This window comes from Poecilia mexicana, unplaced genomic scaffold, assembly GCF_051168715.1.
Source record: "Poecilia mexicana isolate PSO_F unplaced genomic scaffold, ASM5116871v1 scaffold_16, whole genome shotgun sequence".
NCBI lineage: Eukaryota > Metazoa > Chordata > Actinopteri > Cyprinodontiformes > Poeciliidae > Poecilia > Poecilia mexicana.
The window spans coordinates 5694011-5710349 of NW_028263385.1; positions in this window are offsets into that span (position 1 = coordinate 5694011).

Here is a 16339-nt window from a genome sequence, read left to right on the forward strand (position 1 = left end):
TTGAAAAATCTGAGAAATCTTTTCTTCAATCCTTGCTTGACCATCAAGCTCCCTTTTGCTCTGTGGTGGTTTAGGAGAATGCAAAGAGGGCGTGGTCTGGGCAGGGGGCGTGGTCTGACAACAGGGCGTGGTCTGGGCAACACGCAGGCCACGCCCTCTGCCCAGACCACGCCCCACAGGTGGACGATCTGCAACTCAAGTAAAGATAAAAACAAACACAGACAGCACACTCACACTCCAAACTATAATAAATAACAACTGAGAAATATAGTTTGAGCAAAGTTTAGTTTAATTATGCTAGTAATTAGGTATTTTTGATGAAATGTAGAAAAAAATATCTAATCTCCCAGATATTTTTTATTTCATTGTAGATAATTATTGGAACATTTTAAGTTGTCTCCGTGTTGATTGATTCCCATCCAGGTCATTTGAGAAATCAATGGTCTATGAGACTTTGACTGACAGATGAAAACAAAATCCTTGTGTGATCTACTGCTAAACAACATGATTTATTCCCATTCCAGATATTATAAAACTTGCTCTTGCTATTAGTTCATTTGACTCATCTAAGCTAACAAAAGCTAATATGAGTCCATTTTTTGAATTGGTTGTATTGTTGCTGGGTTGTAATTTTTGTTTTGTTTTATCAAAACAACTCTCTCTTTTAATAAATAAAGATAAATATGCATTTTTTAAAAAGTGGCCAGATTTTGCGCACACACCTCCAGAGAGTGCATATAGACTGGTTGGTGAGAGACTGAAAGCCACTGTGTGCTTTGGGCAGGTTGTAAAAAGTTGGGCTGCTTTTCACACAGTTGGCAGGTTTTTGGAAACTTGAGAGGAAAATTACTTTGAATTAGTTGCCATTGTGTGGCAGGCACCAGCAGATTGTTGCGCTATTGCGCTCATCTTATTAGTTTATTTATTTTGAAAAGTCTATAATCTGTTAAGCGTCACATCATCAATGATTTGTCATCAGTTAATCAAGTGTCACTTTTTAGTATGGCTGTAAAACAGAAATCTCAGCGCAAAATCATAATTTAAAAAGACAGCACCACAAATCGGATCAATCCAAAATATCGATAATATCGATACCAAGACGATATCAGTATCAGATCAATATCAGCCTGGTAAGATTGATACTTTAGTTTCAGATTCCCGTTTTGAAATTTGATCCTATTTTTGAATTGCAGTTTCTCAACTCTACCTCAAAAAAACATATTTTTTAATTTGCTCTCAAATAATATTTCCTGATTACTTTGGGAAGGTGAACTCAAATCTTGTTAATATGTTATTAGCGTTTTTATAGATATTGATTGACTTTATCCAAATTCTATCTTAGATTTGAACAAAACAATTTAAAGAAAAACCATAAAAACATGACAAACTTAAATAAAAAATACAATATTGTATTAATATTGATGATATGGGTCCTGTATTTACTTAGTATCAGATTGAAAATATGCAGAATCCCTAACATTAACATCTGACCGTCACTCACTTTAGTCACTAATAAAAAGCAAACCCAACACAAGATTTTCCCCTTCTGGGAAGCAAAAACATGTAAATGTTTGTCTTGAAACAGTCGATCCAATGCAAGCCGAGATTATTTCCAGGAGCATCTGGCACCTTGTTCCCAAAGCAGTAACCTCTGTGTTGCCTGTTTCTGCGTGTGTCCTCAAAGTCACCTTTATTCCCCTCAGCGAAACGGCGGCTCACACCAGCAGCGAGCCAAAGAGCGGCCAAGCAGCTAAACCTATTAGGGGACTCCTCAATGCAAATCTGCTGGTGCAGATATTTAATAAGAGACCTGCACTGGCAAATGAGATTACCGCGCAATTGGCAGTGGATAATGTGCTAAAAGCTTTCCCACTTAGGCGTCACTCCTTACCGAATATTATTCACACTTTGAGGGGCCACTGGAGCCTTAAAGAAGCATGAATGGATGGATGGATGGATGGATGGATGGATGGATGGATGGATGGATGGATGGATGGATGGATGGATGGATGGATGGATGGATGGATGGATGGATGGATGGATGGATGGACAGAGGGAGGGAGAGAGGGATGGACAGACAGACGGATGGATGGATGGAAGGAAGGAAGGAAAGAAAGGAAAAAGGGGGGAAAGAGGAAGCAGGAAGGAAAGATGGACAAAACAAAGGATAGAACTTGAAGGAAGGAAGGATAGAACTTGAAGGAAGGAAGGGAGGGAGGGAGGAAGGAAGGAAGGAAGGAAGGGAGGGAGGGAGGGAGGGAGGGAGGGAGGGAGGAAGGAAGGAAGGAAGGAAGGAAGGAAGGAAGGAAGGAAGGAAGGAAGGAAGGAAGGAAGGAAGGAAGGAAGGAAGGAAGGAAGGAAGGAAGGAAGGAAGGAAGGAAGGAAGGAAGGAAGGAAGGAAGGAAGGAAGGAAGGAAGTTAGAGATTAACTGAGAGAAATTACTTGAACTCCACACCTTATCTACTGTTCATACGCATCACCGATACTGAACTAACACAAGTGTTACTCAAAGATCCCAGCAAAGGGCCAATTATATTACTCACTCTCATGCTGCACTATGCAGATACTTTGTCTGCACTTTTGAAGATTTATTTTCCTCCTCGAAATAAAAGCTTTTAATATATTAAAAAGATAGAATTAATGTACAAAACTAATGTACACAAGGAATGATAGAACATGAAGACAGAGAGACAGAGAGAGAGACAGACAGACAGACAGACAGACAGACAGACAGACAGACAGACAGACAGACAGACAGACAGACAGACAGACAGACAGACAGACAGATAGATAGATAGATAGATAGATAGATAGATAGATAGATAGATAGATAGATAGATAGATAGATAGATAGATAGATAGATAGATAGATAGATAGATAGATAGATAGATAGATAGATAGATAGATAGATAGATAGATAGATAGATAGATAGATAGATAACAGGATATCCCAGCAGCACTCAGCGATATGACAACGAACCCGACTGAGGGGATAAATCGCGTAAAGAGGTCAGCAGCAAATGACAGCCAATTCCCTGCAGAGTGGAATCTGGGGAAAAATAATCGCCTTGTGATCGAATTAAATCCTGGGACATTTGAGCCACAATAATGAAATGGCTGTTTGTTGCGACCCGGCCCTTTCACCCTCCTGACAGATTTCTTCTTTTTATTCATTTTACCAGATTACAGGGCAGGCAGCAGGAATATGTTTAATATATTTGCAAGCATTTGTTTTGTCAATGTAAATCCCCATTATCGCTGCTGCTTCTGCATATTACATGTCGCTGTTCACCTGCAGGGCCGAGGGGACGCAGGAGGGCAGCTACCTCACACACCTGACTTATGTTGCTCCAGTTAATGACCGCCATTTATGGATGTTACATCAAAAAATCCCTGCAAATATAAGGAATTATCTAGAAATGATCAGAGAGCATGTCAAATATTATTGAAGAAAACACATCTGGTCCAATATGTTTTCCCAGTAAAGCATTTTACAAGAACTTAGAAAGTAAAACAACACTGCAGGAAGTCTGTTTCAACACATATTCACAAATGTGTGTGAAAATAGTTGCCTTTTTCTGCTCTGGCATCTTAGTCGGTCCAAAGTAAGTTTTGAGTCCAAAGGTAGACCATTAAAATGCTTTTCTGGAGTGAGAGCTGCCGCTCTGATGCTGACTTGGTGACAGACTAAAATAGAGACTTTTGGAAACAATGAGTTCTCTTCCTGATTGGCTCTTATCAGTCACTTTGTGTCATCATGCTCCTATCACGTGTTCACAGCCAATCTTCAGCTTCCTGGTAAAAACAATAAATCTAAAAACTCCTCTTTAAAAGGATGAATTATTTTTCCAGAGTGCTATCTTAATGAGTAATGATGTTTAGAGTAAAAGTCTGGACTCACCTCTCATTTCTTTTTTCTTGTTTCCAGATAACCAGAGTTTGTTGGTATCGTAACATTTTCTAGGCTTTCTTGAATGATTATCTGTGGTGTTCCCCTTTTCCTCTTCGTTTTTAGTCTTTTTAGTTTGTGAAACTTCTGATCATTAACGTTATTGGCATAAAAAGGTCCCAAAATTAAAGAGATGAAAATTAAAATGATATATAAAAATAGTTATTTGCTGGGAAGTTTCACAGTTTTTTAAAGGAAAGGATTTTCAGAAATTGTTCTCTTGCTGTTTTTGATTGTTGACATTGATTTTGATTTCTTCACTTTGCTAAAAAAAATATCTAAAGAAATACTTTGAAAGACTTTTTTATATTCAGGGAGGAATTAAAGATTTTACTCTGTATTTTATATTAGCAGCAGTTTCATATTTCATGCAGAAACGAGCAGCAGAAACATTTTCTTCCAAATAAAAGCTTGATTTTTGCACAGACACAAGATTTTCTTGCAGCCTTACTGAGGATTTTAAATCTGGGATTAAAATCTGAATGTTATATTACCTAAGAATGTCTCATTCAGAAAACGTCTGAGAAATAAAATGGTGGTTTAGGATCATATGAGTACAAGAGGGTTTCTTAAAACTTTATATGTTATCAGCTTGAGCTTCTCTCACTTCTCTTGATGTCCAATCAAATCCTCAGCATCAATTATCCATCAACGGTTCTCGACTCTGGGAGAAATATGCATCTAAACCTGTGAGAAACAGCAAAACATATAGATCACTGATAATGAGGTGAAATTGGAGCAGTAAGAGTTAGCAGAGAGGTTTCCAGGATGTTTTCATTTTGTTTCAGCAGATTAGTTCAGGTCACTGACATTACAAAGCTTTGATCTGAAGCATGTCCTCACCAGCCTAGACGCTTATTCACCTGCTGTTGACTAGAGCAGGTCTGGCCCAGCCCCCTCTGTTACCCGAGGCATGCAGTGGTCAGCCTGTTGCCTCCGTTCATATGACTAATTAGACCAGCTTCACACTGCGCCTTTCCTTTTGATGCTGATCCCTGGTGCTAATTGCTGCGTCAGTCCCAGGCCACAGTCAGGTTAAGTTCAAATGCAGGACCACCGTTTCCAACATGGCCCCCTGGTTTCACTGCCAAACTATCAACCGTTTGTAATTTAAACTTATTTACAACTTTATTTCCTTCTTGCTTTCCCCAAACTCATGGAAGAGTTTATTCCTGTTTGAAGTGAAGGTTAACACACATGGTATGTACGCAAATAAAATTATTTAAGCTTTAAAAGTATACATATAAGTATGCTCAAGAAAAGGTTCTGGAAAATTTGGTTACTGACAGAACCATAGAATGAAGAATTAGCTTAAATAAAGGCTGAAAGATCTCCAAGGGCAACAAGATTAGTACAGTATTGATGTAATGTGGAAAGTATTTTATGATGTTCTGATGTGATTCATAGTATTTTCTCTTTTTTTCAGGCAGAACCAAATTCGGACAACCAGCTAAAAAGCAAATCCAAAAGGTTTACAATAACAACTAAACTTACAAAACAAATAGAAAATCCAAAATCTGTGGTACAAAAGAGGCAGCAGCAACAGGAGACATTCACAGCAATGAACAGTTTTATTAATTGGAGACAACACAGTTGATAAGAGGAGCGTCTGACAAAGGAGGAGCATAAATATTGGTGGAAGGTGATTACAGTAGTGAGAAACAGTTGTGAGTAATTAACACTGTTGCATCAAAACCAGAAGAATATAAGCTCTTAGTGATTAACTGAGAGAAATTACTTGAACTCCACACCTTATCTACTGTTCATACACATCACCGATGTGGCAAAGGGCCAATTATATTACTCACTCTCATGCTGCACTATGCAGATACTTTGTCTGCACTTTTGAAGATTTATTTTCCTCCTCGCAATAAAAGCTTTTAACATCTTAAAAAGATAGAATCAAACCACCATTCTGATTAGTTCAGATAATATTTACTTTACTCTTTAGGAAAACTGATAGACTTTGTCTAGATCTAGGAAATGGGAAGTTACCTATCTGTCAATATGCATTGAAAAAGTAAAAATAGAAAAAAGAAACAAAACTAATGTACTGTACTATACCCAAAAACATAAATCACAATATTTCCACTTCCTTCATTTCTCAGTATGAGCTAAATACATTTTGTTTTGGAGAGATTGATGCATAGAAAATAAAGTTTGTTGATGCAATTTATGCATAAAAATGATCTATGTTATTAAAGATTACACCATTTCCATTGCAGGCATCTTCTGCTTTTCACGAAGCCTCAGGACTCTGGACACTTCCTGGATTTTCTCCATATCATTATACTCGCCTGAATTGCTATAATTAATGACAGGAGGCACCGAACCTCTTTTAATGGAGCTCCAACTTGCGTCTGCTGCCCAAGTCATTAATCCACATTCCCTAAGCAACGTTTGCCACCATCAAGAAGCTGTAACCAATACCAAACCAGGAAAACCAGCAACCCTATTCATATTCTGAAGTCCCTCAGCGCACCACTCAGTCTCAGCAGCTTTCTTGTACAGAAACTGAAGGCTAATTATTTAATTTTGTTTAAACAACATTTTATTTGATCTCCAACTCTTTCACGTGTTTGAATCACAAACTTTTCTAGACATGACAAAGTAAAGCCCATGCAAATAAGGAGAACTTTACCTGGTAGCGGTTCAGGTTATTAAAGTCTGATGTGTTTTCACTGTTTAAGCACTTTTCTTCGTAATAAGCCAAACAGAGCTGAGTCCTGGCTCTACATATTAAATCCAGCTTGTCATATTATCTGGATTAGAAAGTTAAAGCCTCTGTTGAACACTGCTGCGGCTGCAGGATCACGTCTTTGACTTCTGGTTAGCACAACCAGTTTTCCCTTGACCTCACTCCCACCTTCACCCCTCCCTCTGCCTCCAGCTCTATTTTGCCCAAACTTAGTTGGATTACGCTGGGCCGTGGTGAAGGATAGGTCAGATGAAATGAGGTGGGATGGGGGAGCAGGATGTGTTGGATAAGCCACTGTGGACTCACAAAGACAAAGTCAAATGATTTGAAAAACTTTTTAAATGCCGTTATTTGTGATTTTTTGCTGTATGTTTTTGTCAAATAAGAGCTAGTTCTGTTCCAGAATTGGAGTATGTTTTCTAATTGGCTCATAAAAATGTCAGATAATTCATGCCCCAAAAACATTAACACATAGATTTGCTCTATCAATTAAATGTAATACAGTTGAAGGGGCTCAATTAAAAACCTTTTTTGTGCAATTTTGAAAAATTTCCCTTGTAAAAATCAATTAATCAACACATTTTCTGATTGAATTTATGCCATCATAGTTTTGTCTCACACTTTTATGTCTTTTTCAGTTTTTCCAATCTTTTCAGTCTTGACTGAATGTGTCAGTCAAACCAGTGCAGTCATATTATTCTCAGAATAAACCAAAACTATGAGTTTTTTAAAATTATTATTAGCCACGTCTATCCTTTACAGTAATAGTGTATTCCATAGCCAGGATGGACAGATTATTTTTTCATCAAAATAATCTCAAATAGTTTCTTAAGATAAGAGTTTAACTTTTTGCTCTTGATTGACTTAATGTCTAATAGTTTTGTGCATTTTCTTTTTGTTCTGTTCTTTTTTTCAGGTCCCTTTGTTACCTAACAAAGTTGCATCATAATTTACAAAAAAAAATCATCTCAGGTTCCCTTGAGGGACAATTATTTGATTTTTATGATTGGTTTATGATGGTTTTCTTAAATCCATCGTAGAGAATATCAATGAAATAACAAGCTTATTTTTATTCCTTTTTATTCTTCCATTTCTGTAATTACCCACTAGGCACATATGAAAAATGATGCAGCAGATTTTTAAAACTGGATTAATGTGGATTATGACTGTTGTCCAGCTTCTATCTCTGTTATCAATCAAGTCGCGAAAGCATTGATTGCCTGAGAAGTTCTTGGTTTTGAATTAATCAATTTATTAAACATGGCCTGCAGGTATTCCCTGCAAACTAACAGAAACATTTAATTTGGATTCATCAAAACTAGAATTGTTGCTTTCGACAGAAACTAAGGTTTTAGTTATGGGTACAGATATAGCAGAGCATTTGAAAAACAAACGTTTCCGAGTATTTTCTGATGACTAGCCCTTTTTGTTTTGTGGAAAACAAGTATCAGTTGCTGATATACATCCATAAAGTCAGCTTTATTTTTCTGAACAACTTTCAGTTTTAATCACTGAATTGTCTAAAAAGCTTTTGTAAAATCCCACACAATGTGTCGGATCCCACTCACCCTTCACTCGGCCTTCTGCTGTCTCTGTCTCTACACAACTATTGAACATGGAGCTGGTCATACAAGTGTAACATGTTCAAATGGAAATGTTTGACTCCACAGGGCTTGTGAATAATTGAAGAGCTATGTGGTTAAAAAAGGATTTGAATCAGCACACGACTGCAGCGTTTGTCGTAGGGAGAGTGTGACAGACGTCGACATCGAGAGGTTAATAACACGCTTATGGTGACACGCAAATCCTTTTTGCAGCACAGCTTGGACAACTATGAGTTTTAGCAGCAGTGGTGCTAAAAGCTAACAGAGGGGCTTTAGAAGCACAGTCCTGTGCCTGGTGCTTAAATCCCCCCGCCCCTTTGTACATCTCTTAAAGGAGAGCTGTAATCATGTTGTGATTCTGCAGACCGAATCGACCTCCTCAAACCCTCCAGGGGAGCCGTTCCTGAGATGTGCCAAGCGTCACATCTCTAAATATGGCCAGAGTGAGGGGGAGTCTTCCTGGCATGTTAGCCTGTGGACTTCACCTCTGTGTCCTTCCACCAGTTTGACCCCAACTTCAGAACTCCACACTTCACCTCCACAGATTTTCACTTTGGCAAGGAGAGAGAAGTTCATCTGCTCACAGGAACCTTCACACCAAAGCTTGACAAGTCAAGGTTAGCGTGCAAGTTTTAGAGAAGAGGAAACTTCTTAATAAAACATAGAATGACACATATTTGCCTTGCAAAAACATGCATTTCCTTTGAATTTTTAGAAACTTTATTACATTATAATAAGCCTAAAAGGGGCCTATTATGCATAATTAATTTTATGCATGTTTTTATACTTCTATTTGGGTCTTTGGGTTTTTCAGCAATACATTTTAGCTTGTGTTGTCTGGAAAATGAGCCATTTCAAAAACCTCCCGAATGTTAAGTCACTATCAAGGACACTTACCTGTGACCTGGCAACCCAGCCAAGCTCAGCTCGTCACCTAGCAACCCAAGCTGAGCTCCAGCACATTTGGTCAGCTGGTTTTACCGCTGTATGTACAATGGCTGCTGGAAAAGACAAGAGCGTTCTTGTTAACTTACCATCCAGAAACATGGTGGCACAGTTGGTAATATCGTTGCCTTGCTGCAAATCCAATTGACAGAAATACAAAAAAGAAAAAATGCATATAACATTCATGATGCAACCAGGATACAAACATAGGCTGCTGTAGTTTCTATTTAGTCCTATCAGATTCGGGATTAAACCTGAAGTTTAGTCTTGTTATAAAAAGACGTACAGACTTTTATTCCCACCGTCTGAAGTTAGATTAGACCAAACTTCTCTATTAGTTAGAATAACCAAAATTAGTTCTATTTGCTAAATGCCAGAAAACATTTTTTTTTTCTTGGATTTTTTTTTTACTTTCTACAAATTCAGAAGTTTACATACATTTGATGAGTCTTTAAACTGTATGACCTGAATTAAACCTTTTGGTTTTCTCTATGCAAGCTTAAAAACAATTGTAAAAAACATCTAAGAGTTATTAGAGTCTCATCACAAACACTTATTTGCAAGATTTTTTAAAAAGGAAGAACAATAATATGCATAATCCTGCAGTCAGACTGCCTGTTTGGTCTGGCCTGACTGAATGCTGCTCAAAGTAGGATTAGCATCACTGCAAAAATAACTGTGAGGAAACTGGAGGGGAGCCAAACAGCCCCAAGAAAAGATCTTTTGTTGTCCAAGTGTTGTTATTGCTTGGTATTATGTTTGCTTAGTCGCACCATAATGCACACACATAATCACAGAAGTTGGCCCGTGTGCAAACACACGTACAGACATCCTGCATGAGCTCAATCCTGTTTTAGTTGCAGTTTTCATGCAAGTATTATAGATCTGTTAATGATTTCCACAGTCACCTCCTGTCTCTAGAGAGTTTATGAAGTGTCGTACAGAGTGATCACCTCCTCTTTTCTGTCCCGGTCAATATTATTGATCCACCAGCTTTTAATCCTCATGTTTATCCGCTTCAGGGACGTACATTATTGTTGAACTCTCCGAGTGTTAAAGATGCAAAGAGGCTTTGTTAGAGTTAGCGGTGCTGGTCAGACATTAATCCTCTCATATTGGACCATCTTTTAAATTTAGAGCTTTTAGATTTGTAGCAGCTTTCCAGTTACCTGTTTGAAATTGTTTACTTTTATTTCTTTGTTTCCTGCATTTTGATTTGATGACTGGTCCTATTGAAACACGTAGCTAATAGGTATTTGCAGAGCATAGAGATATGTCTAATGTTGTTGAGGAAAATTCCTGGTGTAATTTATATTTTTCATGTCACTAATTTAAAAAAGTCTGTGGTAGAAATTGTACAACTTAAATAGAAGACTAGATGTGATTCAAAAATGTTAGAGGATGTAATTTTACAAAAGAAAAGAAAAAAATCCTCAACAACGACTCCAGATCTTCATCAGTGAAGGTAAATTTATGAGCATAACAAAAGAGAGGCAGAGATTCAAAGTGCTGAGGGGAAACTAAGGGGAAGCTGATGGTCAGATGGGGGGTTAGAGGAAGGTGGCCTCTTCCTCGTGCCTCAAGTCAAGCAGAAAATCTCAGCAAATTAGTTACCGCGACGACGGCTGGTCGGAGAGCTTTCATCCAACGCAGCGGGAGAGCCGCCATGGGATCGGGATAGGAAACACTGCCCCTAACAACATCTTCACTCACCCCTTCTCCACGCTGCTCCCCCTCCTGTCTCCCACCCCAACTTAGTCACTCTCCAGTCATCCATTACTGTTTTCTGGCAGAGGGCTCATCGTTCCCTCTGGCTCACTCCTGGCATTAGCACTCCTGGAAAGGTGTCACATAAACTCCAAGCAGCTGCTAAGAACCACGACAATCTCAAGAGAGTCCACTTGAATCTGTCTGTGCGTGCACTCACTTCTGACTAGTGCGCTAAAGTAAAACAAATTCAGTTCCGTCAGGAAGGTCGGCCTTTAATTTTTGATGAAACTGTTTTACAGACAAGTTAACTTCAGAGTTTATCTGCAGGATCTTTTTCTCTTGACCATTAGCGCTTCAGGAACTAGCTTAAGGGTTTCTAAATAAATAGCAAACTGACAGATATAAAAACTAAATGATGATGTAGATATGTGGTTATGAACCATCTGAAATAGATCAGGCATCTCAGATGCTGATGGCGTGCAAAATAACAAAATTCATATTGCAAGTCAAGTGTATTTCTTTAATTTTAGTTGCAACATAATAAAACCAAGCCAAAGAAACATCATTTACTTTCTTATACACATAAATACAAGTTTATTTTTGTAATTTTATTTTTTTAATTTTCTTATGCTATTATCCTAAAACCCTCTAAAACCACACAGCTGATATGTTTGAGAGAAAGCACACAAAATATTTACGTGGAACAATAAATAGTAGCTTTTCTTAGCTTATGAATGAAACCAGTCTTATCAAGAAGTCATTTTAAATTTTCCAAAATTTTTAATTGAGCTGCAACATCTTCAGTAGATCCACTGCTAAGAAGCAGCAAGTAAACACAGAACTTATTAACCAAAATGACTTTGTCATTATTTTCCTCTGATAATCAGAAGAAGAATCTGTTCTGGATTGGGTGATGACGGATAGATGTGGCTGTAAACCTCTGTTTTTCTGTGACCTTTTCACCCGGCTCTGCCTCCCTGATCTGCAGAACCAACCTCGTTACTTGAAGGATGTTGAACGGCTGACTTTGTAACGTGCACACGCAGCACAACGTACGCTTTAGTGCTTCAAAATCTGGATGCTCAGGACAGATTTATGCAAACACGAAGATGCAGATGTAAACAGATTTCTGGTTTCCAGCGTTTCCAGGTGTTTGTGGAGCCAGGGTCAGGACTAAGGGGGAGCGTGTGGGCCTGAGGATTAGTCCACAGACAGTCTGGCCCTGGACCTTCAGGCCTCCTGCTGTGACCTGCTGACCTCCTGTCATAGAAACCAGTTCTCTGAAATAACTTCCCCAGAAAAGCAGAGATTTAGGGGTTTGATGCTGAGACTGAATGTTTGTACCACACTGTCATCTGATGCGGTATAATACAACACTGCAAAAATACAAAATACTAAAGTATTTTTGTACATTTAAAATCAGACAAAAATAACTGCCAGAAAAATATAACAGCTTGCTTTAAGTCAATAATTTCTTAATATTAACTTTTAAAAAATTAGTTAAACTGGCAGATTTTTTTTCTTACACCAAAAGTGTTTTGTTACAAGTAAACCAGTGCAACTAACTTTTAAAAAAAATCAATGTTAAGGAATTATTTACTTAAAACAAGGTCCTATGATGCTGAAAAGTTACTTTAAGTTAGCTTTGTCTTATTTCAAGTGTACTAAAAATATTTGGACAACAAACAGACTAAACCACAATACTTAGTAAGAGTTTGTGTTTTGTGTTTCGGATTGATTGGGATTTATTGACAATATTCTGTTAGGTTTGGATGTTATAGATAAAATTGCTTGGATTAATACTGATAAACTAAGATTACTGCTATGTAATTTTAACTGATCACCTATAATGTTTAATCTGAGTTGATATAATTTTTAAAAAATTGTAATTTATGTAATTCATTATGCTTCCTGCAAATATCATTTATTTGCATATTGTCTTCATGTTTTTCAGCTGCAGTATATAAAGCCTTTGTACAAAGCTAAAGATGCCCTTCTTTGCTCTGCCTGCAAAGCAGACCCTCAGCAGTCAGTGTTTTCTGCCAGTTTGTAGATAAACTATCTGTGAGATTATAACAGCAGCCATTAGTGAGCCACGATTAGAAAACGCTTTAAATTAGCAAACAAGTGAACATGACACCTCATCTTTTCTTTATCAGCAGCACTCTGGTCCTCAGGCTGACCCCGGCTCTTATTTGAGTCTTTCTGCTGCTGGTAGCCTTTCAGTGTAAGAGCAAAAAGTGAAGAGCATCTTTATGGATTCCTGCACATCTTCAAAAAAATAACAATATGAAAAAGTGTTTCATAATAAAAACACAACACAGCGACCAAATATGAAACAAGGAATAAAAATTACATTACGTCAACTCCATCATCAAAATCATGAAGCAAATATTCATCTAAAATATTGATCAATGTTCCACTTACTACTAATCAAAGGCAACTCTAGACAGGTGAGTTTTTAGTCTTGACTTAAAGGAACTCAGTGTTTCTGCATCTTTGCAGTTTTCTGGAAGTTTGTTCCAGATTAAAGGAGCATAAAACTGCTTGCTGCTTCTCCATGTCTGGTGTTGCTTCTGGTGATGCAGAGGAATCTGAGTAATTACTACTAGAAACCTTTATTTTTTGTATTCTACCACAAATCACTTTATTCAGAATAATATAAATCTCTTCTCTAGTTTCTTAAGCCTCACATCATTTGACGTGGTCCTAATACAAACGAATTAGTAGTAAAATAAACCTTACATTACACAGATCACAAACTGTATTAATAAATCTCAGTTAAATGTCTCTGCATGGATAAAGCTATGTTTTGGACCTTTGATGTACAGATGATCAAACATCATCTGCCCTCCTTAAAAACACTGCTTAGGCTTCATGTAAACAAAAGATATTATGACGTTAAAATATTCCAAGCTCTTGCTACACAGTTAATATTTACATGATATATTGTTTCAAAAGGTACCGTTTTCAGTGTTAAGGTTGGATCATCTGCGTAACATAAGTTTTCTACATGTTATTTCTTTCAGTTTTGAGCAGCCTTGTCAGCAGCAGCAGCAGCAGCTGAGTCTGGATCTGGTGTTCCTGAAGGACTCGGCTCCTCTGCTTGTCTTATCAGAGCCGCTCTGAGTGGTATGTAACGCTAACAGTGACGGCCTGCTGTCCTCTCACTCTTTCCCAGGGAGGAGGGGCAGACTCAGGGCGTCTCAGTCACCCTGTGTCTGTGTGTTTGTGGACATTTATGACACTAAAAGTGCACAAACATTACTGTCAAACTTGTCTGCATCTGTCTGTGTGTCTGATCTGCTAACTGTGAGTTGCATTGTTTTTTTATGCATGCTGAGATTTCTGGGATGGCATTAGGGTTACGACTCTGTTCTTTCTGTATTTGCACAAGGTGAGTGTTAAGATGCATTCATGGATCCCAGGGAGAAGGGGAGACACCTGGAGGGTGGATGTGTGTTTTACAGACTCAGTTATCGTGTTGTATTTCCCTTTAAAGTATGTTTTTATGTCATCATGGTGATAGTACATAACTCTTATACAGGTGAGACTAACTTCATATTTTCAGCTTTCATATGACATTCAGGTGCAGAAAGGTCAAAGTGCAGATCAGCTTTTTGAGGGTTTAATAATAAAACTAAACAATCAATACGAAATTTAAACTGGCTCTAATATGGAGTAGTTTGGAATAGTTTGAGATTATAACATGTTCTGCACATTTGGCAAAAATATGGCTTCAAATGAAACAAAATAAAACACAGAGTCCACTTTGTTGACCGTTTAGAAGGAACGTAAGAAAAAATCTGTTGGTCTTAAATGGTGGAGAAGGTTTCAAGTTAACTTATTTACCCATCAGACTCTGCTTTAGAAACGCTTTTCTGATAAGACTTAACATCCCTCTCCCTGAGGATAAGTGATGTTGTTGTCATGACAACCTCAAAGCAGACGCACTTCCTCTTTTGGTCGGGTGATGTCATTTAGGACAGACGGGCCACTGCAGGACACAAGCCTGGGAACGCCGAGTTATCTGGATCTTTGGAGACATGGAGGACTTGGCTGATTGTACAGAGAGGTTGGCGATTTTGGGTGGGAGGGTTTGGGGGGCTGATAAGGGATCCAGAGACCCTCAGACGGGACCTACAGAGAGATGTCACCCTTTTCATTGACAGTTGACAGGACAGACTGAGAGGATACATGATCCTGATTACATCAGAGCATGATTAACCTTTTAGGGAACTGAGAAATCTTTTGTTGACCAGTCGACTAAAGCTAAGATAAATGTATCTAAGTTATTTCAGAAAAAACTGGAAAGCAGCACAAAACTAGTCATAGACGTCCTCTTTTAACTAGAAATGACAAAAATGTAACAGTGTCAACATGTTAGCATTATTAGCATCCCACCATGAGGCGGTTTAACATTTTATTTTGTTTTGTTTTGATTGAAAACATTCATTTATGAGTGAAAGACAATTTCATGATAAAATACTTAATGACATTGACAGAAAATTCATTGTGGTGAATTTAATGGCTTCAAAAGTTATAAAAGAAATTTCTGCGATAATGAAAACTCCTTAATACTGTTTAGATGTCTGTTGTGATCTGATTGTTCGTATTGAGTTTAATTGTGTCTTCTTTCTGTTAAATGAAAGGTCTGTTGACAAAGAACACACCTTGCATTTTTACTGTGGAAAGTAACAGATTGTTATTTGATCAAACACCTTTTTCCTGCAGTTTGCTGGTTTTCTCAGAATGTGTCGAAATTACGTTTTTTTTTTTTTAGGAATCAGATTAACTGAGCTGGATTATTTTTTTGTTTGTGGAGTTGAAAAAGACCTCAATGATATGTTGAAAAAGCTCAACCCAGAAGCATACCATCAGCTGGATTATGCATTTCCAAGAACAAAACAAATGTATTCCTTTTAACAGACAGTTGAATGATTTCTGTAAAAACACGACACAGTTACCAGTTCAACAGAGAAAATGCCCCAGTGTCGACATTGTTGCTTCTGTTATAAGATTTGGAGTCAGAGGAGGAGATGATGATGGTGAGAAAGCAACAGTCATGCTGGAAGATATTTTTTCCACAAATGTGGATGTATTTCATATTTCCCACAAAAAAAAAGGTTCATTATAATCATGATGATTCAGTTTCTGTCTGAATTTAGAACTAACATCAATATTCTCGTTAAAGCTTGCCACAGTTTCTTGCACAAAGAAAATTAATGCCAGAAGTGAAGTTTGCATGGATTTATTTGTAGACACAAGTAAAGATGTAAGCAGATATTTTACTCTGCTGTGGAACTGCAGCTCTTAAAATGCTAATTATTGTAAACACTCAGCTTGGGGTCTGCAGAGTTTAGCTATCAGCTTTCCTGCAGATGATAAACCTGTACAGCGCCTGTGAACAGCAGATCTGCTGTTTATCTCC